At 44.3% G+C, this 24,407-nt stretch overlaps 1 protein-coding gene across 2 annotated transcripts in view; it reads left to right on the top strand.

Moving 5' to 3' along the window:
- The first annotated feature begins 8,589 nt into the window (after window positions 1–8,589).
- The window catches only part of RNF145 (ring finger protein 145), a 59,290-nt gene continuing 43,472 nt past the window's right edge, over window positions 8,590–24,407 (top strand). The window contains exon 1 of one of the 2 annotated variants that reach the window (XM_033140386.1): window positions 8,590–8,915. The gene's annotated coding sequence lies outside the window, so the exon portion shown is untranslated. The remainder of the gene's footprint in view (window positions 8,916–24,407) is intronic. The other variant, XM_033140385.1, reaches the window with a different exon arrangement.

Raw genomic sequence — 24,407 nt, 5'->3', positions numbered from 1 at the left:
GGGGGGGGGGAATCTGTACACCGACCCCCCCCCCCTTTTCAGAAGTTTTAGATCAGCTTCCACCAGCGATTTAAGCAGGTCATATACACAGGCTTGGCCAGAAACTTCTCTAGGATGGCTGCCTTCGTGTGATTATGCCCTTACTTACAAGTAACTTTCCTTATGATAATTCTGCAATGTAGCCCAGAGTTAGTAACCTGGGAGGTGACGTGAGTCAGGTAGAATGGTATGGATTTCTATCCAAAAATCGCTCATGCAAAACACCCAGCCTGCTTAAATTTCCCTCACAGATGCTCTGCCGGTCCCAATCCATAAAATAGGGTAAAGAGATCTTGCCTTTGCTACTACTTTGCGTTTCAGGGTGGATGCTGTTGCTCAGCCAAGACAGTATTAAATCTTCGATACTGTATCTCCATTTCTAGGGGCAGTCCTCAATGGTACTTTGGGGATGAAAAGGGCTTCATTGAGAAGTTAGGTCTGAAGCTTAGTGTCTGTGGAACAAAATATAGGTCTGAGAGAAGAGAAGCACCATCACTACTAAGAATACTTTCCTCCAGGTGGTGTAGGGCTTTGAAGTTCAACACCAACCATATGAATGATGCTTGGAAACTATTTGAAGCTATTTGAGGAATAGATCAAGGTTAGCCAATGGTTTGCAGTGATGGGAGTTGTTGTCCAACGACATCTGGAAGCCAGTTACAGGTGGGTAGCGTGTTGGTCTGCCATAGTCGAAACAAAATAGGAAATTCTTTCCAGTAGCACCTTAGAGACCAACTGAGTTTGTTCTTGGTATGAGCTTTCGTGTGCATGCACACTTCTTCAGATACCTTCAGATATCTGAAAGCCAGTGTGCTTGCTTCATTCTAGACCAGAATATTCCTGGACAACAGCTATAGTTTACACATATTGCCCTAAGTTAGAGGTATGGCATGAATTGTGGAGGATGCGGGTTTTTTTTTACTCCTGTAAGGAGGGACAAGGGGGCCATTTGGCTTGGACCCAAAGCTCAAAGGGGGCCTCGAATTTAGACCCTTGTGAATTTTTTGACAGTTGATAAGTTTCGCAATTTGTTTGTATGTACATAGGACCAAAATGCAATACACTGTCAGCTTAGAGCTGCAAATTCAAGCAAACAAGGTATGTAATTTGGAAAAAGGACACTGGCATTTTTGGTTAACTGATACAGATTTTATCATAATAATGAGTTTCAGGTTTTCATAAATATTTATCAAAATACAGATTTGATAGCACAAGATTAGTCTACAGTGAATGTGTCCTCAAAAGCATGAAATAGCCCGGGCCTCTCTGGACCTCTGAGAGGGCCTGCCTATTGGTGACCATCCAGAAGCTGTTGGATTCCATCAGCCCTAGTCAACAAGGCTGATGGGAGTTGTAATTTAACAACATTTGGAGGGCCATGGGTTCCTCATCTGTGTAGTAGAGGAGTGTGCAGCTGGTATGCCAGACCTTACTGGAAAAACATCCCTTGCCACAACTGCCACTTGAGAAATGATCAGCGATATTGTGTTAAGTAGCACTTGCTCTTCATGGGGAGCAGAACCTGCTCAACAGATTGTCCATCTACTCCCAAATCAACAGGTTCACCATCTCTTTATTGGCTGACTTCAGTTTTAGTGGACAGCTAAAGCCAGTAATGTTACAAATTCAAAACTGATAGCCCTGGGTACAATTTGACTTATACACCATTGTATAAGTGTCACAACTGAGTGGGTATGACATGGAGTTGGCACTTGGTTTTTTCCATGCGTGCAATTTTGAGAGTTGCCAACTGTAATGCAATACAATGCTGGCATCTACAATATATATCTCTTGCAGGTAAGCTTACTGAGTATTTGGATGTGATTTCATAAAGTTTGTGGGGAGGTAAGATAACAGGCTGTTTATTGAGCATTCATTCTGAGTTGTTTGCAATGGGGTCACACAAAGTTGTGCTGAACAATCTGTATCCTACTGTTCCAGTACATTTTGCCATCACAAAATCAACCTGAATTTGCTGGTATGTGACTGAATATCACCTGAAAACAGTGACAGCCTGGCCTAGTTTTGGCACAATAGCCATTAAAATCAATTTCTATCCCTTTCGCTTACTTTTTGACAGTGGATTGGATCAGGTTCCAAGTTAGGCATGAACTGTTTTATTCATGGTGAAGGTGTAGGTTAATTTGAGTATGTGTCGTTGCATATTAGGGTCCCTTTTGTGTATCTCATGGTCAGCCTCAAAATTGTATGACTTACAAGAGGAGGATCAGAAAGCTTTTCTTCCAGTTATGACGGATTAAAGTTTTAGATCACTGTTTAAATTGCTACTGCTTGCCCTCTGCACCTTGGGAGGTGTCCAAATCTGTCTCTCTGCTGACAGAAGGGATTCATCAGTAGAATGGGAAGGGGAGGCTATTTTCAGCAATGACTCTCCTTTTCCGCAGCCTGCCCCCCTCAGCACAGCAATTATAGACAATACAAATGTGTTTAACAGTGGTTGTGCTAGTGCTTTGTAGATGTTAGCACTGTATTATCTGTCTGTAAACAAACATCATTGGATACTACCCTTACCAATTCAACACTTTAAATGCAACTGAAAGGTAAAAGGCTATATTCCCCCCTCCCCCCCCCCCGCTTTCTCTTCTTGGGTAGATGTCATTTTCATCACCACATCTTAAATATGTGTTTCCTTGCTCTTCCTTAATCCAGGACCACAAGGGAATATTCAGTCCTGTATATAATGCAAGCTGTACATGGATTCGGCAGTGTAAAGCAAAGCTCTGTAGTGTCTTTGGTCCGTTCTGCTTGCACCCGCTTCAAAAAAAATGTTATGCTAAAGCATGGATGGGAAACTAGTAGCCCTCCAGGTGATGTTGGACTACAACTCCCATCATCCCTTATCATTAACCATGTTGTCTGGGATTAATGGGAGCTGAAGTCTTACGATATCCAAAGGGCTGCAAGTTCCCCATGCCTAAGCTAAAAGGTTCACTTTTCCTTAGGAATCTTGTGTTGGAAGAGATGAAAAGAAAAGAGAGAATTCTGAGGGAATTTAAGTACACAGTAAACTTCTGCCCTTCCCTTAAGCATGAAAAATGCATGTCTTGTCCATGTACATTTCATATTTTATGTGGCTGAGGGAAATGTGTTTGGCAAGGTAAGGCTGTTGTTTTTGTAAAAACCTGTTGATGATGAGAGCTGTACGCTGACAAATTACCCCTACACTGTAATGTGTTTAGAAAATGTTATATACAATGCATTACTTTGGCATTGTGTATGACTACCTACCTCATAACTATGCTAATAATGAAGCTCTTCCCCTCCCCTGATTTACTCCAGATTGCAGTGATGGCCATTAGCTTTGACAAATTGACAGACAGTTCCAACAGTAGCTCATGGAATGTCCCTGTCCAGAGGCAGTGTGCCACCCAGTGTCAGAGCTGAATGTAAACAACAGGGACTGGCCATCCCTCTGCTGGTGAGCTTCCAGAGGTCAGCCACTGATGTAAACAGGATGCTTGACTAGAAGATGATCCTTGGGCAATTTGTGTTCCAAGGATGGGGAAGGGGCAGGGCTAAGCTGAGTTGCTCCAGATCCCAAACTGATGTCATAGCCATCACCAGCCAGCATCAGGCCTGATCCAGACCCAATCCCTGAGCTACCCTGGAGATGGCACAGGGATTGGGCTGACCGTCCTTCCAACCCACACATCCACAGCTTCCATCGGAGAGATAGCCACAGATGCAGCTGTTGTTCCACTATCCTATGCAGAGCCCCAGCAGCGAGTTTAGATTGAGCCCATGTTTTATTAGGGTTGTTTTATCGTGTATATTAATTAGGAATGTTTATATTTTAATACTTGTGTTATGGGTATTTATACTTTGTATGCCGCTTAGGAGCCTTTTCTGGCATTAAACGATAAATAAGCCAATACCATCAAATGAATAATAACGATTGCCTGTCTGTGATTTTTCCTCTGTGAAAAACCGTTGTAACAATTAAAAGAAAATGCAGCAAATGGAAAAGAAGACACACAAATGCTAGTCTGTACCTGTGACTGAGCAGTTAAAGTGCAGAAATCTCACTATTTTATTTTTATTTTAAATACTTTCTGCTAGAGGAGGATTCTGCTTTACAAAAGCAACTGAGTCAGAAAGGAGAAGACTTTTCTAGTCCAGAGGAGTTCTAAGTATTTGCCATGTCTGATGATTCAAACACCAGGAAATTCCCCATGGAGTTCAAACTTGTTTACTGTTAACACTTGCATGATGACTATGTACTGCTTCAAGTATCAAAGGCGATGTGTCTTTAATTACCGCTGCTGGGGATCATGAGTGCGGCTGTTTTGCACATGCCATGCTTGGGGGCTTCTCAGAGGCATCTGGCCATTGTTGGAACAAGATGCTGGGCTAGATTTACCTCTGGTCCTATCCAGCAAGGCACTTCTTGTGTTTTATCCACAGAGTAAACGATGTTTAACACTTCTGATGTTTCACCCTTGGAATAGCTTACGGTATATTAGTCCTTCATATCCTATTCCCTTTGTTTTTAAATACCTAGTTCATGCCACAATGGGCTCTCTACACTGCGTAAATATTCCATATTTTAATAACTGAAAGGAGAACACAAACTTTCTCTCCCATGATAACAGTTACAATGGTGCATTTTCTTCCATGACATTTTTCTCTGCCTTTTTCAGATGCCCTCAAAGGAATTTCCTTTCTGACTAATTTAAGGTGATGGCTTTTGTCCAGGCACTGTCATCAGACCTCCACATTATCTCTCAGTTCTGAGGAAATCTTTGGAAACTTTTAATGAGATTCCTCTGCATACTGCAAGCTTTTATTCTTCAGAAATCAACAGAGCTTTTGTTTCTGAGAAGGAGTGATTCTTTTCTTTATCGTATGCTGAAAAGTTGAGAAATCCAATTTGTATAAAGCTCTGTTAATAATGGGGTAAATTATAGCTGCAAACATCATGGCAGCAACAAATTAAAATTGCAGGAGGCCTTTGAAATGTTTGACAAATAAATGATTCTTCTCAAAGAGTGATACACGGCTGCAAATCTGTGTGCCTGGTTTCCCTGTTGAAAGATTTCCACATTTCTAAACAAAAACCTTTTCCAGAAAGGAATCCTGACATGTTTCAGGTTGGGAAATATTAATTTGCCTTCTTGCTAAATATGAGAAGATGATTTGTTATAGCACTTGGAAAATCATACAAATACTAATACAACATGAATACAGAATGCATGAGAAGTTGCTAGCTGGTAACCCTTCTGTTATCAAAGCCTTGTGGGTGGGTGAGTGGGGGTGTAAGGGCTCATTCACACTTTCACTTGCCCCATTAAAAAAAAAAAATCAGAATGTACACCAATTAATTCCCCTGAGTCTGAGACCTGTTATTGTTGTTCTGCAGCTGTGCCTTGTGAAAATCCAATCTTACCCGCTTACTAAGACACCTAGTAATCAAAGTATCTTTTTTAAATTTTCTGTGCACCTGATAAGATCTGATTCAGCAGGTAAGATCTGATTATTTCAAGGCACAGCCACAGAGGAACAATTTCTCAGACCCAGAGGAATTAATTGATACACAATATGTTCAAAATACAGGTCAAGCGAAAATGTGAATGAGCCTTAAGTCACATTTAAAAAGAGCCTTGTTATTACAAATAATCTCTCCAGACTTGGGAAGCAGGGAAATTAATATTCCCGAACCTCGAGCCACAGGTGTGGGAGGATTCAGCATTCCCCTCCCCCACATTCCTCTAAAAATCAAGGCGTTCGTATTAACTTTGTTTTGGGGAAAATCATTGGTATTTCTGAATGTGCATGACCTCAGGAGAGCCAGTGTGGTGTAGTGGTTAAGAGCGGTAGACTCGTAATCTGATGAACTGGGTTCGCGTCTCCGCTCCTCCACATGCAGCTGCTGGGTGACCTTGGGCTAGTCACACTTCTCTGAAGTCTCTCAGCCCCACTCACCTCACAGAGTATTTGTTGTGGGGGAGGAAGGGAAAGGAGATTGTTAGCCGCTTTGAGACTCCTTCAGGTAGTGATAAAGCGGGATATCAAATCCAAACTCTTCTTCAGATTAGCCTGATCCTCCTGGCTGGCTGTGGATATTTGTTTGTTAGTGCAATTTGCTCACATATTCATGTATCTGAAGCCTCTGCTTTGCCTTGAAGTCTGCACAAAGGGTGTCTGGCATTTGCATTGCTGGCACATCCATGCAAGCAAACTCCCTATGACTTTAAGAAGTGTGTGTGTGTGTGTGTGTGTGTTTAGGAGTGACGGCAGTGCCTTCCATCTATGCAGTTATCCTTGCACTAAGACTCCGTCCTCCAGCTACAGCATGACAACTGTTCAGACACAAATGGGGGGGGGGGGAGGAATCTGACTGCAGGAGGTCTAGTCTTGCTGTGGGAGGGGAAGTCTGTCCGCTCCTTTAAACAGCAACAAATAGAAATGAGAGCCATGCATTCCAATGCTGGAGGGTTTTTGAGAAAAAAAACCATATCCTTCAAAGGAAAACAATGTATTTTTTCAAAAGCTTATGACAGCACTTCATTGCTGTCGAAGAGGAGCATAGCTTTGCTTGAATTTCCTACTTTCCCCTTCATTGTAAAGAGTAATCTTCTGCCCCAGAGGAGTCACTGGCCTGAGAGTCATGAGGCTCTTCAAGCCTCTCTTAGGAGACCCTCAGGATCAGGAGCGGCCTAGGGTGTTTTGCTGCTGTAGGCGAAACACCCCACTGCCAATGGCCCGCCAGCCTTGCCACCGCAACTGCATCTTCACCCACGGATGCACCCATACTGCCAGAACAATGCAGCAGCAAGGGCACAGATGGAACTGATCCAAACGGGTCAAAACTGAGCTTCTGACAATTCAAACGTCCTTATATTCAAATCAGTAGGTATGAGAGTATTTGTGCAGATTGTAGTGTGGGACATTGTCTGAATGGACCTAAAAGCAGGCTCTGCAACGTGGTGGGGTTGCCATTTGGGGAAGATATAGGGATGCCCCTACTTGTGGGATTATAGATAAAGCACTACAAGTGACAAGTCTGGTTGAGGGAAAGTTGGATTATGTGGGGCTCCCCCAGTGAGAGACAGGGGAGGGGAGCTGAAGTGGACTTTTTCTCTCCTGGCAGAGTTGGATGCACATATTACGGGGCCTTAGTTTAATATCTGTGGATCTAAGTACAGTATATGACGTTGATACCGAAGTGGTGGAATTGGGGCTCTCCAATTTCAGTGGCGCCCTATGTGACCGCCTCTCGCGCTCTGTTCTACAGCATTGTGGTGGTGGTCCCTTAAGCACAGTGCCCAGTTCATGCACACTGGTTGTGCAACCTTAAAACTGCCTTTGGATATTGAATGCTGAAATGTGTCTTGCTGGCCATGTAGCTAGGAATTGCTTAGATGCTTCCTCAGTTTCAGTTGTGGAGGGTGGGTGGGGGTTCAGGTGGAGAGGCTAACTACCACGTGGGGTGGAGGCTCTTACGTTTGATTTCTGTTCCTTCCTAGTCTAGAAGATACTAGTAGGCTATCCACCAAGCCCCCCTGGTTTGTGCTGCTGCTATTGAATGCCAGAGCAGTCCACCATGATCATTCAGGACTGGATCACCAGCAAACAGAAGGATCTGGTTTGCATTACCGCGACTTGGATGAGTAAACACTTGGAAGTGTTGCTATTGTCCACAAAAGGACCATCTTTTCCAGAAAGCATATTAGGATAAGGTTACCAGACGTCTCCGTTTCCCAGGGACAGTCCCAGGATAAAATCCATTGGAAAAAATCCTGGTAACTTTAGTTTAGGGGGTCTGCACCTGATCCTGGACTAGAGAGAGTACCCCCTTGAACACAGAAGGCAAACTTTTTAATGTTTGATGTCTCACTGTGTTTTTATATTCTGGAAACCTAGAGTGGCTGGGACAACCCATTCACATAGGCGGAGTAATAAATTATAATTTATTGTTATTTCCTAGTAGGCAATTACAGTACAGTATTTCGCCACAATCCTAGTAGGCAATTATAGTATTTCGCCACAATTCCTAGGTACTTGTGATCTAATATAAATCTAATAAATAATAATAATGAGTTCCGAGGGCGGTTCATAGGGTAAAAATACAAGGGTTGTTTTTTTTAAAGTTAAAACTAAAGGCGCAAAGCAAAAACGCCCCCACAAACACATTTAAAAGACAGTGGGTTATGAATCCTCGAAAACTTGGAAACTCCTGAACACAACGGGGCTTACGCCTGACTCCTGAGCAGCTAGAATGAGGCAGCGGGATCACCCCGAGGGAACCTTCTCTCTCTCCGCCGGATTTCCATTCTGCCTTTCGCGACGAGCTAGGCCACCTGCGGCCGCGCTGGCTGGGCTCCGCTCCCGTGCGGAGCGGATGGGATGCCCCGCGGGCGAGGAAAGGGACGTCACCTGCAAGCTCCGAGGCGCCCAGGAGAGGGCGAGGTAGCCGCGTCCTGCCCCCGCCCGCCAACCGAGCGAGCGAGCGCGCCGGCCGCGGCAGCAGCAGCAGCAGCAGCAGCAGCGACTTTTTGTTTCGGCGGGGCGGGCGCATGCGCTCTCCGCCGGCAAGGGCTATAGGAGGGGGACGGACGGGCTGCTCTCGGAGCTGGCTGCAGGCGCAGAGCGCGGCACCGCGGAGGGCCCCATGGCCGCCTGCTGCTAATGGGGCAGCGGCGCTCGCCGGCAGGCGGACCACGACCACGACGATGCTGCTGCCTGTGGAGGCCGATCGGGTGCCGCTGAGCCGACGCGGGCCGGGCATGGAGCCTTGGCAGCTGCTGTAGGAGCCGCCAGGAGGAGGCGGAGGAGGAGGCGGAGGAGCGGGCGAACAAGCGAGAGGAACAATCCGAAGCCCCCCGGCTGGGGCGGAGGCAGATCGCACAGCCCAGGTGATGGAGAAGCGCCCGAGCCGCTTGCATCCCCGCCCCCGCCCAGCATGCCCACTCCCCAGCCTTCCTAACGGCCCTTTCTCCGGGGCCTCGGGGCCCTTCCCGCTCTCCGATCTCCTCCTTGGTCCCGGTCCCCCCCCTCCCCGATCCTTTCCAAACCCTCGCCCACGTTGCTAACACCGCCTCCCTCTTCTCCAGTTCTGCCCGTCTTTTTACACCCCCCCCCTCCCCGTCGCCTCTCGTTTCCTGAGGATCTTCCCTCCCAACAAGGGCCTCCTCCATCCCCTCCCACCTTATTACTGTATTATGGCCCTTTCCCACCCAAAGTCCTGGCTTGGATCCTTAAAAGGCCGGGAGGTTGTGACGGAGGAGGAGGGGGGGGGTCGTCCCTGCCTGGATCCTATTAAAGGCCTTACGAACACCCCCTCCCCATTTGCCACGCCAAATTCATGGGAGAGTTGCACGGTGCCTTTGGCTTATTGCAGCCTCTCTCTCTCTCTCTCTCTTCCCTTTTCAAGAGCAGTGCTGGGAAGCCCCCCCCCCTCGCCCTGCCCCCTTTTTCCTTGCTGCGCGCAGGTCTGGAGGCTGCTTTTGCAGCCGCTTGGGTCTCTGGCAGCGAGCTTTGGAGGGGTTACTAGAGTTCAGACGCAGCTGAGCTCGCAGGAGGGGAGGGTGCGGGGGGGGGGGGTTCCGCAGCAAGTTGTAGATTAATGGAAAGTGCTGAATCGAAAAGCGAGGTGCGGGGGAGTGGAAGGGAGAACCCGCTTTCCAAAGAGTGCGTTGGCTCCTTGCGGTGAGATCCTAACCTCCCCCAGGGTAGTGACCTGGGTGCTGAGGTTTGGCAATGGCATTTGCGGCTCCCTGTTCCTTAAACGCTTTCGGTCTGTTCACCTTACTGGTCTTCCCGCCGAGTTAGCCCCGAGCACCTAGATCCGGAACTGGTTATCAATGACATGCCCCAGGTATGTCGGATTGGAGTATGGACGATGGCTATTTGTTTATGGTCAGTCGTTGCGAGCGTTTGTTTGTTTGTTTTTCTTTTCTTTTACAGCGAGGCATGCTTTGCTGCAAAACCGTCTCATTTTGTGTGTGAAACTCGGTATTAAAAAGAGAGAGAGAGAGAGAGGAAGGAAGGAAGGAAGGAAGGAAGGAAGGAAGGAAGGAGGGAGTCTGAAGAGGTCCAGTTATAAAGCAATTGCTTATGTAAGAATTATTTCCCTTTTCTCAGTCTGGTGAGCAGAGCAGTCTGCCTGCACCTCTCCCTCAGAACCTGATTCTTTTAGGCACCTTAAATTAAAGCTTGCAATGTGTGTGTGTGTGTGTGTGTGTGTGTGTTGGGTTTAAAAATAATAATCTTTCTCTTTGGAGCTGCAGTTTGCCTTGACAGATGGGTAGCTATTGGAAATCTGCCTCCCTGTCAGGTATTACTTTGTCCTCTGGCAAGTACAGGAAAGGAGTGTGTGTGCTAGGGAGACAGGCTAGGCTGGAGAAAAACGTGACTTTAAAGATAATTTAACAGGCTCCACTCCTGCACATTATATATTAAAAAAAAAACAACCCAACACCTTAGTATGCTAACCTTTTGGTTATGATCACTTGCATATTTTGCTCTCGTTAATGTAGATTTCTGGAAATAATTTCGTTTATAAGCTATGTGATTCTTCTGGCTGTGATCAGCTTCAATTTTTGTTAAGAGATATGTTTAAAGCTCACTGTTTTGTATAGAAGAGGCAAAGAGACTAATTTTCCATACATTATTGTAAATTAATACAGTTAACATGCTGGCATTGTACTGCAGATCTGATGTAAATAGCTCCTCTTGGTTTTTCTTATTGTGGAGTATAAAATTGTAATTCTCTGTATATAATTTTGGGGAGAATTCCACTAAATTCAGTGGGCTTTTTCCAGTTTGGGATTGGGCTGCAGATTAAATTAAAACCACATTGTTAGGTAAAGCTGTAATAAGAAAAGGATGGTTTAACTTTGGTAAATAAAAATTGGCTTCTTTAATTGTGATCAATGGCATGCTTAAGCGAGTAGGCATTCTGACAGGCTTATACTGTTAGGAATATATTTGCATCAATGTGATGTGGAAATAGGGTTGCCAATACTTTCCTGAACAAAGCTCCTGTATTTCTAACAGTGGCATAGCTTGTAAAAAATCATATTCAGAAACTATCTGTGGAATACAGGAAAAGTATTCTCCTACCGCATTTCTGTTTGTCTTAAAGCTGTTAAATGCACAGGGGCCTTGCTGGATAAAATGTTGGCAACTCAGGGAATAGGCAACTCTGTGTGCTTTTTAACATTACTGCATGACATGGTGTCTTTCAGAGCAACCAGGTTTTCTTCTAGCAGAAATGTGAACATCTTTCAGCATAGCTTTCCGTCTGCTTTACTGTACTGTATACAATTATAAAGTGAGTGAAGAAACTGATGTCAGAAGTGAACTGAAATCAGTCAGGTATACCAGAATGGGATTTCCCCTGTCTTCTTTTGAAAGTGATGCAAATAGCTCGTTTCAGTTCCCCCTCCTCCCCCAATATCTCATATCCCGGGGGTGGGAATTAAGAACTGCAGATAAATCAATATGTTGCAGAACTGACATGTGCTGCAAAAAGCTGTGTTACTTTATAGTCTGCTTTAAGTAAACACAGCACAAAATCCATTGAATTATTGCCTTTTGCCCTTTTAGCGTGTCTATTGGTAGTTCAAACTATTAGAAGCCCAGCTGATGCTTTATATTCCAGCTGCTCTTTTCAACCAGTACTCTGCATGATACCATCACACAATGTTTGATTCCAAATACATGACTGCAGTGATTTATTTAATTTTTAAAGCTGTGGAACCAAATATAACTTTAATGTGTACTTGTCTTGGGTAGTAAAAGTATTTGACGATGGTGTCCTTCAGCATGTGCTGTTTACAGTTGCCGAAATTCCATGAGATTTTCTCCTGCAAATAATGCACTTAATTTAACAGATTATTTATTCTGTGGAATAGCTTTGTGTTCTGCTTGTACAGATTTGCATAGGATTTTATTCAGCCAGCTTTCCCTCAGAGTAGACCCACTGAAATTAATGGGATTTAAGTTAGTCAGGGTCATTAATTTCAGTCGGTATACTCTGAGTAAAAGTTGGTTGAACAAAACCAGTAATTTACTGATTTGCGTATAAAGTGAGGAGCCCCAAAGTAGTTTACCACTTCAGTTTTTGTAGGATCAGAACTGTATTGTACGCTGACTGAACTTGGCATCCTTACTTTCTTCTACTGGAACTTTGTGGCATTTATTATTTTTTACATCCAGTACAAGTTTCGTAAAGGTAAAGGGACCCCTGACCGTTAGGTCCAGTTCCGGACGACTCTGGGTTGCAGCGCTCATCTCGCTTTACTGGCTGAGGGAGCCGGCGTACAGCTTCCGGGTCATGTGGCCAGCATGACTAAGCCGCTTCTGGTGAACCAGAGCAGCGCACGGAAACACCATTTACCTTCCTGCCAGAGCGGTACCTATTTATCTACTTGCACTTCGTGCTTTCGAACTGCTAGGTTGGCAGGAGCAGGGACCGAGCAACGGGAGCTCACCCCGTCACGGGGATTCAAACTGCCGACCTTCTGATTGGCAAGCCCTAGGCTCTGTGGTTTAACCCACAGCGCCACCCGCATCCCACAAGTTTCATAGTGTCTGTAAAAAAACAGATCTCTCAAACTTACATCTTAGAAGTCATCTATGTGTGTGAATACATATATCCTTATATTGGAGATTCCCAACCAGATGCCCACCAGGTGTTTGGGACTATAACTCACTTCTGCCCCAGACAGCATTGCATCCTTACTAAAGCTGATGGGAGCACCCGGCTGAGAAAAGCTGCTTTAGATACCCGGAAGCATAGCACAGATTTGCATCTTTGAGTTGGTTCAGTATTGTTTCAGCCGGATATCTGGTACATTTTACTGCTTTTGTGAATCTTCTGTACTTGCACTACATATTTTACGTAGGTATCTTGGAGCACCCCCCCTCCTTTCTCTCACCCACAGAGGTGGTTGTTGAATAAAGACTTTTAGAAGACATCTGAAGGCAGCCCTGTATAGAGAAGTTTTTAATGTTTGATGTTTTACGGTGGTTTTTATAAATTGTTGGAAGCTGCCCAGAGTGGCTGGAGCAACCCAGTCAGATGGGTGGCATATTGTTGTTGTTGTTGTTGTTGTTGTGCCTGAATTTTTTTAAGTGTTGCACAGTTATTAAAAGATAAGACAGCCCCTGCCTGAAGGTGCACAGTCTAATAAGACAGGATACGAAGGGGTGGGGAGAATGATGAGGTAAAGGGAAAACAAACTGCCTCTGATTGATTGATTGAATTTCTATACCACCCTTCATCTGAAAATCACAGAGCAGTTTACAAAACACACACACAAAAATACACAGTGTAGTAACAAACGAAAACAATACCCCCCAGAAACGCTTTTGAAATATTGTACCACTAATTTGATTTATCCTGTGCTTGCAGGATAAATCTTATAACTGTGCCAGAGAGCCCACTAAAGTTAAGTGTGGGCCAACTCTTTTGAGAAGGTGCATTTTCGAAACATCTGCAAGGACAGATCTAGATGTCTGTGGATGCACACCTGAGTGTTGCCTTTCTCATATGGAACTGTCACTCCTTTTAAGGCATGGAGATGCACACTGACATCTTCCAAATACCACATGAGAAGGGGCCCCAAGAGCTCCTTTCGTGGAGCTGGCTTCCTTTCACTGGAAGGAAGGTGTCAGAGTAGAGTCTGCGGAGACGTGTCATTTTTTCACTCGCTTGGCAAGGCATGGTCAAAGCTGGAGCTGCAGCTTTCAGATTGCTAAAGTGCCTTCTCTAGATTGCCGGCCACTTCAAGGTTGCTTTTATTGAACATAAGATGAGCCTGCTGAATCAGGCCAATGGCCCATCTCATCCAGAAGGTGATGGTGGTCCAGCTTCAGGCATGCTTGCAGAAACGGGTTACTCAGGCTTCAGGCCTGGACACGGCACAGAAACTGTCTTGGTCACACTGATTGATGACATTTGTTGGGGGAGAGATGGAAGGAGTGTGACCCTGCTTGTTCTCTTCAATCTCTTGACAGCTTTTGATACTGTTGACCATGGTATCCTTCTCAGGGAGATGAAGACACTGTGTTTCCGTGGTTCCGCTCATACCTCCAGGGCCATTCCCAGAAAGTAGTTGTGGGAAGCTGCTGTTCAGCACCCTGGGAGCTGTCCTATGGCGTCCGCTAAGGTTCCATCTTGTCCCTCATGCAATTTAACAACTATATGAAGCCTATGGGAGCTGTCATCAGATTTGGTGAGAAGTGTCATCAATATGCCAGTGACATCCAGCTCTGTGTCTCTGTTCTATCTGAATCTGGAGAGGCTATTGAGGTGTTAGAGCGATGCTTGGAGGCGGTGATAGGCTGGATGTGGCCCAGCAAACTGAAGTTGAATCCTGAAAGGACAGAGATGTTATGGGTGCCAAGTTCTCATGTCCAGGAGGTGGGAACCCCCTGTCCTGGTTGTGGTTGAAGGAAGAGTTCTGCAGCCTGGGGTTCCCACCTCCTGTGGGATAGATTCAACACTGAAGGATCCTCCTTGGTGGCTGTGAATGCCAGTTGTGGCCCCTTTTAGACATAAATGACACGACTGCTGTCCAGATTTCATTACTGCAATATGTTCTAGATGGGGCTGCCCTTGAAGACAGCTCAGAAATGTCCAAAATGCAGTGGCAAGATTACTGTCCGAGGTTCCATTGAGCTTCCACATAATGCCTGCTTTAAAGCAGCTGCCCTGTGGAAATTTTTATGTGACCGATGTCTCTTGACAAAACAAACAGTAGAGGGAATATTTAGCAGAATTGATGCGCTAGGAAAGGTTTGAATGCCATAACTGGTGCACTAGTTGGGTTAGTGGAGGCAGGAATTCTGACACAGTTGAGACCTACAAGACAAGAAACTGAAGTTGGTGATAGTTTGGAGGTACATCAAGATGGGCATAGGTCTAAGCACAGACAGGAGGGAAAGGCAGCGGGTGATGGATTAATAAGCACACTTGGAAAGGTAGTGAATGAGTGGAGAAGTCATATTTCCAGTGATGATTCTTCTAGAAAGAGGCTCCCAGATGTTCCACAGGTGGTCATTCATAACTGGCCAGTGAAGAAATCCAGCAGAACAATGAAAACGGAATCTGAACTGAAATTCAAGCAGGCATGGAAAAGCAGGTGGAGGAGGAAGAGAGGACAGGGTGAAGAAAGAGCTGTGAATGGGGGAGGGCCTTTCTCCCATTCTCTGGAGCTCCTAGGAAACTCCACAAATCTGCTGGGACTGGATGGGTCATGACTGTGGGCAGCCTGAGCAAGTACCCTCTGCCTCGGGCCTATCAATTGTGAATACAGTACCTGTCTAATTGTAACTAATATTTCAGGATCGGGATGTGTGGGATAAAGTTTGGTCTCTAATTCATATGTTTGCTGACAGAAAGCTGTTACAGTACTGTATTTGAATTAAAAAGTTCAAAAAAGCCTCTGCCACTCACCCATTCTAATGGCAAGTTAGATATCCATTCCCTGTACTAGAGAAGGAGAATTGCAGTCTGGAAAAGGCGATTTGAGAGGAAGGTGCCGGAAGTTCTCAAGCCATAAGATTCCCATCTTTGTCACCCTATCCTAATTATATATAGATACGCTGTAATAGACAAGAAGGGAAACTTTATAATATTGGTCTGAATGTAGATGTTGGAATAAACATTTCCAGGTTTGAAGCCCCAGACTCCTACCCTGCTAGCAGATTTGCAGAAATTTGCTTTTGATTTGCAGAAATCAAAAGGATTATCCATTAACAAATGCTCAAGGTAAGCCCAGGTGTAGGGGTAATTATAGAAAAGCAAATTATGATACCTTTAGCTCTCCTTTAAGACACCATAACTGACTAGAAACCATCCAGAAAGGATTTAGCAATCTTTAGTGCAGTGTTTTTCAACCACTGTTCCGCGGCACACTAGTGTGCCGCGAGATGTTGCCTGGTGTGCCGTGGGAAAAATTGAAAAATTCAAGAGAATTACTTTATATATAGTCAATATAGGCACAGAGTTAAATTTTTTAACATTTTCTAATGGTGGTGTGCCTCGTGATTTTTTTCATGAAACAAGTGTGCCTTTGCCCCAAAAAGGTTGAAAAACACTGCTTTAGTGCAACCTGGCGTGTTGGGAAAATAAAAAGGCAGATTAGGATTTTTTTGTATGCTTCAGCAATTTGATACAATATGCTTGCAAGAGACTTGGTTGCACAAACTTAACCCACCCACTCCCTTTTACAGGGTTGTAACTCTTTTAGAGTTACAAAGAGTCGGACACGACTGAATGACTGAACAACAACAACTCTTCAGCCAGCTAAATTAATAAATTTTTAAAGGGCCGAGGAAGTGGGGACCTGATTACCTTGATTTGGCAGATGAAGTTTTGATAGCAGATTTTGGAGTTAAAAATAATTAACTTTTGTCTGTACAAATCAAAACTGAATTAGGAATCTTTCTTTTCTGTATCATATCAATGTAAGCAGAAGAGCTTATTTATTGCATTTATATCCCGCCTTTTCCTCCAAGGAGTACGTTGTTCACCCCCTCCTCAGTTAATCCCTACAACAACACTGTGAGGTAGGTTCAGTGACTGGCCAAGGCCACTCAGTGAGCTTCATGAATGAGTGAGGATTTGAACCCTGATCCCCCAGGTCCTAGTCTGACACTCTAGTCTTACACCACTGTTTTCTTAGAGTACTTCTGCTATGGGACAGCTATATACCGTATTTTTGCGTGTATAAGAGAAGCTTTTTTGACCCAAAAATGAGGTTCAAAATTTAGGCTCGTCTTATACACGGGTAGTGCTGAGGGGGGGACGCACAAATGTTTTTTTGGCACGAGCCCAAGATTGTAAGCAGCAATTGGCCGCTTGATTGTTGGGGGGGGGGAGAATCCCGAAAATCGCTCACCTGCCAGAACGCAGCACACAATCGCTCGCATTGCAGCTGCCTGATCGCCACCATTAGCCCTCCTTCTTGCCGCTGCGGTAGCCAATAGACAGCTGCCCTTGTCGCAGCAAGCGGGAGTGTGATTGGTGGCCGTTGGCGGCGATCGTGGAGCTGATAGTTGGTTTCTGCGATGCGAGCGGCAAGCAGGAGGGCTAATGGCGGCGATCAGGCAGCTGCGATGCGAGCAGTTGTGTGCTGTGTTCCAACAGGTGAGCGATTTTGGCCCCCCCCCCAACAATCAAGTGGCCAATGCCAAAAATCGCTCATCCGTCGGAATGAAGTGCGAGCCCGAGATTGTAAGCGGCAGTTGTAAGCACCGTGAGCGGTTGTGTGCTGCATTCTGGCGGGTGAACAATTTTCGGCATTCCCCCCAAATAATCCTCCCCAAAAGCTCAACCCCCCCTATTTTCTAAATTTTGAGGCCCCCAAAATAGGAGGCGTCTTATAGATGGGAAAATACAGTAAATTAAGTACCGTAGGTAAATAAATATGGGAAAGCAAAACATCATTTAGAGAAGGATCTGAACTATTTTCCTTGAAGCTTGAATTTGTTTTACAGTCATACCTCATGTTGCGAATGCTGCGGATTATGTGTTTTCGGGTTGCGCTCCGCGCTGAACCCGGATGTACCGGAACGGGTTACTTCTGGGTTTCGGTGCATGCGCATTAATTTCAATTCTATCCTACTTTATATTTAAAGGGAAATTCTCAAAGTGGTTTACAACGCAAAGAAAAAGTGCCTAGACATTCCGTTCTGGCAACCGTAACCTAGTTTTAAGGTGCCATTTGGCGATTAGCTTTTATATCTGGGTTTCTAACACGGGGGCCAAATGCCCTCTGGATAGAAAATGAGTATTATTTTCCTGATTTATAAGAAAGGGGATAGGTTTGTGGCTCATTCCTATTGGCCTATTAGCTTGTTACGACATCTCAAAGCTATATGCATGGTATGTCCTTCAAAAATTATCAGACTGGTTGTAAAGTAAAAACATTAAGGATAGCTCAGTCAGTAGAGCATGGGATTCTTAATCTCAGGGTCATGGGGTACCTATACCCTGGCAGAAATGGTTTGCTTTCTTTTGAGTGGCAATAATAGCTCCATAACACACAGAGTCACCCTCTATGCACTGTCTGCAAAAAAAGGGAACAAGCGTTAGATAAAATCACTATAAATTGTTGCGGTGATTCAGAGGTTATACATTGGAAATCAAATTGGATTTGAATTTCTTGGTGTCTCCGATAACCTCTCTCTTACATCATGGATGTTGGCTCATATTCTCGATGTATGATCTGTATTGTTTCATTGCCACTGTTGCTGTGGGCTTGCCATGGCCTTTGGCTGGAACAATAAACTTGCATTGAAAATTGAACCATCTTTATTCATGGTGGTGCCATGCTGTTTTTATTGCGATTGTCTGCAGGTTTTTAATCCACTTGCCATGAAGCTGAGAAGAGCACCCTTCTGTAGATAGAATCTTGGCTGCTGTAGCTAAGAACTTAATTTATATTAACTCGGGGGGTGGAATACTTTTGGAGATTGTGTTTTCCGCAGCTTCACACACAAAATAGGTGATATCTTTCAAAACGCATAGCTTGCTTGCCATGCGTTTCTTCTGTGTGAACCCTTAACAATCCCACTTTGATATCATTTGGAAATTGCTCAGCTACTGCAATGAACTACAGGGTGGGAAGGCAGGGTTGGGTTAGGGTGGAAAATCTGACAAGCCTTTAACTACAGTGTTGGTGCACGCAATACTTACTTTCCATTTGAGGTTTTGCAGTATGGTTATTTTCCAGGGTGCGCTGCATACAGAAAGAAGCGTTCCTGTTATTGATACCATTTTGTATAAACCCCACAATAGTCAAACTGCTTTTTTGCTTTCCCGCAGCCAGGAGGAGTCCTTGTCTTTGTGAGTGTGCAGGCAACAGGTTCAGTTTGTGGCATCTCCAATTAAAAGGGCCAGATACAAAGTTGTGGGGGAGACCTTTGCCCAGACCCAGGAGCAGCTGATGGGGAGGGGCACTGCCGTACACCAGGCCGCCGGAAAGTGGCATCACTGCTGCTCACCAAGGGGGGGGGGAGAGGCAGTGGGGAGGTTGTATACCCTGGCAGGAGTGCCAGGTGGGCACTGCCAGTACGCCTGCTGGCCTGCTAAGTGGCAAATCACTCAGAGAGCCAGCAGTAGATCCTGATCTACCTTCTGCTCACTCCTGCCACACACCACACATCTTAAAATAAACCGTTGTTGTGTTCATCTCTATCTAGGGTTACCTCTCTGGTCCATTAGAAACATGCTGTATTTTTCCTTGTATAAGACGCCCCCATGTATAAGACACCCCCTATTTGGGGGGACTCAAATTTAAAAAATTTGCACTATGCACTATCCACGTATAAGACGACCCCCACTTTTTAGCACAATCTTTAAAGAAAAAAACATAGTCTTATACACTGAAAAATATAGTAGTTATTTAACTATGGCCAAAGATTGCAAAATACGCCATCACGACCTGAGGATGATGGTAATACTTGAACTAGTCTGCTGCTACTTAGCATGATTGCCTTTTAAAAACTTGCTTTAAAAAAAAACCAGCTACAGTCACCTTATTTTGGTTTTACATTTTTTTTTATTTGAGAAAAACAAATGATAACCATAGGCTGATCTCTATATATTTCACGACGAAGAGAACTTAGCAGTGAATTTTTTAAAAAAACCTTTGCCTATTCTTGCTGAAAACTACAATAATTACTATTTTAAAAATGAAAATTATTTTCATTTCGCTGTGTTATGTGTTCCCATAAGCATTTCAATTAGCATAATATCAGGCCTGTAAAGCACAAACTTTTTTAAAAAGAACAGAAAAGAAAAGAGACTTTAATATCTCTCTCTCTCTCTCTCTCTCTCTCTCTCTTTGTCTTGCCTTCCAAGTTCTTGGCAGTTCTTTGACAATGTTTGGCTGGGATCTTCTCCCCGCTGGGGGAGAGGCAAAAGGGCTGTTTCTCACAAGACCGCAGTTAGGAAGAACAGGAATCTCAAGGCATTGTCTCCCCTTGTTCCCTTTGCGTAATCGTAAACTCCAAAGACCTTGCCTGTTTCATCAGATGCTCCTCCTGCACTTTGAGGGCAATGAGCAGCTTTAACTTCCTCATGTTTTGTAAATCAGAAGTATTTTACTTTATTGGTTAAAGTGAATGGTTGTGGCATTTCTAATACTATCTCTATTAACACAGCCTGTAAGTGGGGGGAAATTATTGAACAACTTTAACCAGGAGATACTGTACATTGCCATAGTTTTCTGTGCATAAGACAACTTTTTAAATTATGAAATAATGTTAGAAATTGGGGGTCGTCTTATACATGGATAGTGCAGAGGAGGGGATGGGCAATTGGTTGCAGCCGCGAGCAGGAGATTGTCAGCGGCGATTGGTCGGGTGCTTGGTGGCTGTGTGGCAATCCCTGTTGTTGATTGGCTGCCGCTGTGGCAATTGGGCGGGCGATTGGCGGTTGCTGAGCGATTTTTGGCAATCTGGGTAACCCCCTCCCAAAAATGCTTAACAACTCTGGGCAATCTCCCTCCGTTTTCTTAATCTGGAGTCCCCCAAAATTGGGGTCGTCTTAAACACAGGGTCGGGTTATACATGGAAAAATATGGTAATTTTGCAAGAATTGGTGTTGGAGGTTGGAACAGAACCTTGACATGGAATCAACAAGAAATGGTTTGCCAGCTTTCTGTTTGGTGAGTTCACAAAAGCGTGTGTAAGGGAGAAGTTCTATTAAAAAATTTTTTTTTAATGTTTAAAACATATTAATAATAATACTACACTGGTAGTAAGGGTTTCTCAATATTCTTTCTGAAGGGAAGAATAACTGCTCGTTGCTTTCTGTGTTAGCTATATTTCCAGATTGGCAGTTGTATTAAATTATAAAACAAAGTACAATATGTTCAGGGCTTTTTTTTTTCAGCTGGAACTCACCAGAACTCAGTTTCGGCACCTCTTTACAAGAGAACAAGGGAGGCAGGCTTTCCTTGTGGGTTCCAGCACCTCTTTTTCTAGAAACATGGTATTGAATGTGTTTAATTATTAGCCATTCTTCTTTCTGAGTTTTAGAGGGCACACATTACCAAGATGTTATTGAAGGACGTTTGCACGATGTGCCAGGCTGCTGAACTAAACCGGAGAGGAGAATACTTGGAAGCACTCGTCTTGAGAGCGAGCAGAGTGTGCTCCCGCTTGTTTGCTATATGCAGCTATATAGCATGGGCAGCTCCGTACAATAGACTGTTGTTCATAACTGAAGGGACGTCATATCTCAATCATCTTATCAATTCTTCTTCTCCGACCACTGGCACGGCAGTGTATCTAGCTGTGGATTAATGTTTTGGTGGCTGGGACTACCGTTCTAATGGTATTCTGAGTCCGAAGCAGATCTGTGAAACTCTTTTGGAAAGCCTTTCCTAAACTTAGATATTAACAAGCCTTATAAAACTGAAGTGGACGTGGGTTGAAACGTTGGCAAGATCAGCTGTGCTTTCTTGCACAATCCATTTAAAGGAGCTGCATGCTTTACACACAGACCCACACAGTTCCAAGATACTGTAGTAGTGTTGCTGTTGTATAACATCACGTATTCAGTTTTGTTGTGTTAAATTGCTGCCTTTCATCTTTCTCTCCAATCTTCTGTGATTCTCCTGCCTGCTACGCAAGTGTGTTCATAGCAATCACCACCTTTTCCTTACCCACCTTTCGTGGGTGAGCAGCCGCCTCTGAGTTGTACAGGTAGCCTGCCCTGTGAGTATTTTATGCAAAGTGCTTAGAGGTTTTTGTCTTATCAAGCAGCCTATCAGTCTTGTCAAATGCTGTGATTCTGGCAATATTAACTCACGTTGCAATTTTTATGGATGATTTCAGATCATGCCTGGTTTATATGGATTTCTCTCTTGCAAGAAGGTTTCCTTCTGAGCTGTTGTTTTTTTATTACAAGACTATTGCAGATTTCATTAGTCCTCACAGTTGTACTAAATTCCTGGTCCTGCTTACGTACCGTATACTGATTTTCAGCCTTGAAAATCAACTCACACACATCGTTAGAGATCCTGTTTTTTTGTGGCACTATTGTATTATTTTCTGCTTGATTCCTGGACACCCGTGACACCTTAATAAGCTCAACAGGTTGTCAAAACGTAATCCTTATCTGTTAGATGTGCTAGAACTCTTTCATCCCTTACTAAAATGTATCCAGGGTTAGAGTTGGTTTAGCTCGGTTTTGTGGTGAAGGCAACAATCTGCAGGCTTGATCTTAGAAATGTGAAAAGTCATTTTAATTGAGAAAATCCTGCAATTACTGGCTTAATAAAGGGGTGTTACAAGACAGTAGGCTATCTTCTTTCTCCACCCCCATCTCTTCTATTCTTTCATTTGAACCATATTTTCAGGTGGATTATTTTTTATGACTGAAATGGTAACTTGGGATGGTGCAATAAGGCCTGACTATCACCATTCCACATCTCAATTTATCCACCTGCCTGTTGCTCATCCACGCTGTGCATAGATTTTGTTCTTCCCTTTTGTAAGTATTCAATCCCAATGGCTGGTTTAGCTTTCATTTGTTGTATTTACACACATAATTTCCAAACTGTCTACTCACCCACACCCAAATGGAACTTGTATTTTAAGACACTGCTCTGAAAACAGGGGATTGCAAGAGAGTAAGTGGGACTTAGAACTGTGCCAACAGTGTTCTTTGCTAACAGAATCCACACCACAATCCAAAAGGGTCTATAGCATGGGTAGGTGGAAAGAGGGACCATGAACTACCAGTGGATTACCTCCCACCTACTGGTTCCTCAGATTCATGTAAACAATACTGAGCTAGTTGGATCTTGGTCTGATCCACTGTCCCTTTGTGTGTGATTAGGATCACATATTTATTTATTTTATAATAATTTTCATACCTAATCACATTTCCAAAGGAATCTTTAAGCAGTTTAGCACAGACCAGTTAAGCCTTTAGATCAGGGGTATCAAACACAGGGGCGTAGCAATGGGGGGCGGTGGGGGTGGTGCGTTCCCGGTGACACGTCTCCAGGGGTGACAAGGCATGCGGTTTGCCAGCAACTGTGCTCCAGCGCTGTACGGACGGTGCTGGGATCCTCTGCGAACGGCTGCAGCTGTGAACGGAGGATCCTCTACATGCAGCGGCGCCGCACATGCGTGCTACATAGCGACGCCCCGCCCCCGGGTGCACGTCATGTTTGCCGCTCCGGGTGCCCGAGTGGCTTCCTACGCCACTGATCAAACTGGTGTCTTGTAGATGCTGTTGGACAAGAATGCCTGTCAGCCTCAACCAGCAAGGCAAATGTTCAGGGATGCTGGGAGTTCAACGACATCTGAAGGAAAACATGTTGGCTATCCCTGCCTTAGATGTTCAGTGATCCTGAGGATGCAATTTTGATTTGTAAATGGGAACACTAGTTTTTAATTATCTTATGTGTAGATCACTTTGCGACACTGCTTTAGAACGCAGTTAATAAATTAATTGCAACAATAATAGTTTTTTTTAGTGTGCCATCTATGACTTAAATAAACTTACCCCTGGCTTAGCATCTTGATATTGTGACGTCTATTGATATTGCATTGTTTTGAAAACTCTCGTTGCCACCTTTCTCCTTGTTTAATTGGTTACTACTTTGTCTTCTCTTTGGTTAAGAATAATTGGTACATTTAGCTGCCTATGTCTGTGGTTTATGTAGGGAGAAATATGTACAGTCAGCCTACTGCTATGCAAACTATGCGCTGAAAAAGACAACTGCAATTATAGGTTTGTAGGCGTTGGGTTAACCGACATCTCAATTGAAAGCCTTCACCAGAGTGAGCAGTAATGCAGTGTCCTTCTCATACAACAGAGCCTATCTGTTGACAGTAAGTGACTGTGAGAGCTGAAAGCTGCATTGACAGAAGGGCACCTTATGCAGTTCTCCCAGTTCATACTGTCATCCCTTTGGTGACTACACAGGACCTCCGGTCAGTCCATCAAATATCCGATGCATTACTTGCATTTTTAAAAGTTCAAATAGAATATAGCACAGATCAAAGTTTCGAGGCTTTATGCCCAGACTGAGTTCAGTTATTAAAAGGGTGTCGTTTAGTCATATAACAGCTGAGCTCAAATTGACTCAACGAGCAGACATGGCTGCAGCAGTTTTCCCCGTGTCTCTCTGCCAGTGTCCAGTATCGCTAAGAGTTGTAGCCATAGTTTGTTTGACTACAGTGGTACCTCTGGTTAAGAACTTAATTAGTTCCGGAGGTCCGTTCTTAACCTGAAACTGTTCTTAACCTGAAGCACCACTTTAGCTAATGGGACCTCCCGCTGCTGCTGCGCCGCCAGAGCACAATTTCTGTTCTTATCCTGAAGCAAAGTTCTTAACCTGAAGCGTTATTTCTGGGTTAGCGGAGTT

Source organism: Lacerta agilis, chromosome 2, assembly GCF_009819535.1.
Source record: "Lacerta agilis isolate rLacAgi1 chromosome 2, rLacAgi1.pri, whole genome shotgun sequence".
NCBI lineage: Eukaryota > Metazoa > Chordata > Lepidosauria > Squamata > Lacertidae > Lacerta > Lacerta agilis.
Note: the sequence above shows the minus strand (reverse complement) of the source record. Positions and strands in the feature narration are given on the sequence as shown.